The sequence below is a fragment of the Rutidosis leptorrhynchoides genome, chromosome 4, assembly GCF_046630445.1.
Source record: "Rutidosis leptorrhynchoides isolate AG116_Rl617_1_P2 chromosome 4, CSIRO_AGI_Rlap_v1, whole genome shotgun sequence".
In the NCBI taxonomy this organism is placed as follows: Eukaryota; Viridiplantae; Streptophyta; class Magnoliopsida; order Asterales; family Asteraceae; genus Rutidosis; species Rutidosis leptorrhynchoides.
This window is the reverse complement of record NC_092336.1, coordinates 337292340-337295707: the sequence shown is the minus strand read 5'-3', so window position 1 is coordinate 337295707 and position 3368 is coordinate 337292340.

Genomic DNA, 3368 nt, shown 5'->3' with positions numbered 1-3368 from the left:
TTCATAATAAGAATAATAATAAATAATAAAAAGTTGTTAATTGAGCATAGTTAAGGGGTCATAAGTGAAAATTTCAATTCAATATTTGCCTATAAAAGGCAATTCATTTGATCGATTTATGTACACCTTTCTTCATATCTCTTTCTCTCTTCTGTAATATGTAATATATATTTATATTATAATTTTAATATAAGTTAATTTTAATAATAAAGTTATGGTTTAGTTGGGTTATTGTAAGAAATATTTTACGGGTTTTAAGTCGAAATTCTGTCCGTGCAACGCTACGCGATTAATCATCACTGTAAGCTATGTTCTTCCTTTTTAATTTAATGTCTCGTAACTAAGTTATTATTATGCTTATTTGAGCCGAAGTAATCGTGATGTTTGACTAAATATTAAGACGGGGTTATTGGATTTTGTACCATAATTAAGGTTTGGGCAAAAGACCGACACTTGTGGAAATTGGACTATTGACTATTAATAGATGGGGGGTATTGTCTAATTGAGTGACAACTCATTGGAGTCTGTCGAACGTATCTTCAAATTAATTATCCTAATAATTAATAATGATTATGGTTGTCCTATTTAGTGACGTTCATATGGAATCTATTATAATCATTTAATTAATTATTCGGGTTGGGTAATTGATTATTCAAACTGAGCAAGTGGGTAAATTAATATTCATATCTAATCAAAACAGGGGTGGATTACATACAGTGTTAACTGGTGTAATTGTTGACAGAAGTGATAACTGCGTCACAGTTTAAATCCTTAATTAGTTGGAATATTTGACTTCGGGTATAAGGGTAATTTGACGAGGACACTCGCACTTTATATTTATGACCGATGGACTATTATGGACAAAAACCAGATAGACGTATCAAATAAACCAGGACAAATGACAATTAACCCATGGTAATAAATTAAAATCAACACGTCAAACATCATGATTACGGAAGTTTAAATAAGCATAATCCTTTTATTTCATATTGTATCGCAATTTTATTTATTGTTATTTTATTTATAGTCATTTATATATTTTACGCACTTTAATTATTGTCATTTATCTTTACGCTTAAAAATATAAAATCGACAAACCGGTCATTAAACGGTAAAAACCCCCTTTTATAATAATATTACTACTTATATATATATATATATATATATATATATATATATATATATATATATATATATATATATATATATATATATATTTATATAAATATAGTTTTATAAAAATATAGTACGTAATCACTAGCTCCCTGTGGAACGAACCGGACTTACTAAAAACTACACTACTCTACGATTAGGTATACTGCCTATAATGTTGTAGCAAGGTTTAGGTATATCCCATCCGTAAATTAATAAAACTTGTGTCATATTTTGTAGTATTTTGTATTAAAATAAATACTATTTCGTACCCTCACGCTACATCATCAAGTTTTTGGCGCCGCTGCCGGGGAGCGTTAAAACGCTATATTTTTAATTTATATCTGTAAAAATATAGTTATAAAAAAAGTAATTTCGGGGACATTTTTTGTGTTTTCACGGGGTATTTAAGTTTTTTTTAGTTTTTGATTGATTAAAGATATATTAATTTAAATATAATAATTTAATAAATATAATAATATAATAATATTAAAATAAAATATAATAATATAATAATATTTTAGAATCAAATTTGATACGTAAAAGTTTTAAAAGTTTCAAAAAGTCGTATTTATTAAATATTTCAGGGGTATATTATGTAACTTATAATTAATAATTTCTATAATGTCGCTTTCATGTGAATAGTAAATTAATTAATTTCTTTTCATTTACTATTCATGAATAGTAAATGAGTTAAAAAAAGTTTTGAAAAAAAATAATAATAATAAAAAAATTATTAATTCCTTTAAAAAAAAAAATTTGTGTAAAAAAATCGTTTTTTTTTTAAAGAAAAAAATTCGTTTTAAAAAAAAAAATTTTAAAAAAAAATCGTTTTTTTAAAGAAATTTAAAAAAAAAAAATATATATATATATATAAAAAAATATATAAAAAAAATTTTAAAAAAAAAAATTTTAAAATCCTTAAAAAACGAAATATAAAAAAAAATTAAAAAAAAAGGTTTTTTTTTATTACCTTTAGATTTTTAGACTCTAGTTACAATTTTTAGTATTAAGTTTAGTTTTGCCATAGTTATTTTTATTTCTAGAATTTTTAGGTTTGCCGTAAAATCCCTTAAGTGCTTATTCCTTAGACTAAGATTTATGTGCTTTAGAATTTTGCGACGCCATTTTTCGCGCTACTTTCTTATTTTTATTTTTCGACGCCTATTTTTCGACCTTTTATTTTTCGACCTTTTTCGACGCGTTTTTTTTTCTTTCTTATTTCTCGCTATTCTAGTTTTAGGATAAGATTTTTATTCTACTTCTTATCTAAATTTCTTAAAATTACGAAAATTTATTTTAAGTGGTTAAATTGATAGACATCAAAATTTTCTGGTTCGTAGTAATAGTTGGATTTGTACGTGGACCGGGTTATTGGAGCCAAACAGTACTCAATTATATTGAGACCAAACGAATCCTGCCCCTCTGCTGCATCTTTTGGCTATTCGAAACGTGGGCAAAATCAGAAAAGTCTATTAATTGGATAACTTATATAATTTTTCTTTCCTTTTAAAAACTAATAGGATATTCAGTGAATGCACCGAGTAAAACGTTCACCACCTTTCATACGTTCACCACCTATAACTCGATCAAGACATCTAGCCAATATTGTCGCCGTTGATTTTTCTTTAGAATCATCATCTAGTCGACCAAGAACTCCAACTCAAATTTCCGATAATCCATTTTTTGAACCCGACCTCACAATTGAGAATCCGGAGAATATTCAGGGACAATTCCAAGATCCAGAACCACTAATCATTCCTCCTGAACCACAAACCATTAAATCAGAATCTTCTAGTGATTCGTATTCAACAAATTCAATTATGGAAGTAACGGAACCTCTAAGTATGGAAGATCGAATGAGAGCTACACGCACGGGCCAAGGTCACGCCATTATTCAGCCAGATGTTAGAGCATCAGATTTTGAAATCAAAGGACAAATCCTACACATGATCACCAATCAGTGCCAATTTGGTGGTACAACAAAAGAAGATCCAAACGAACATCTTCGAACTTTTAATTGGATTTGTAATCTCTTTAAAATCCGAGAAGTTGAGGATGAAACTATTTATCTTATGTTGTTCCCATGGACTTTAAAGGGAGAAGCCAAAGATTGGTTAGAATAATTACCTGAAGGAACGATTGACACATGGGATGTTTTAGTTGAGAAATTTCTTCAAAGATTCTGTTCGGCATCTAAAGCCGTGAGACTTCAA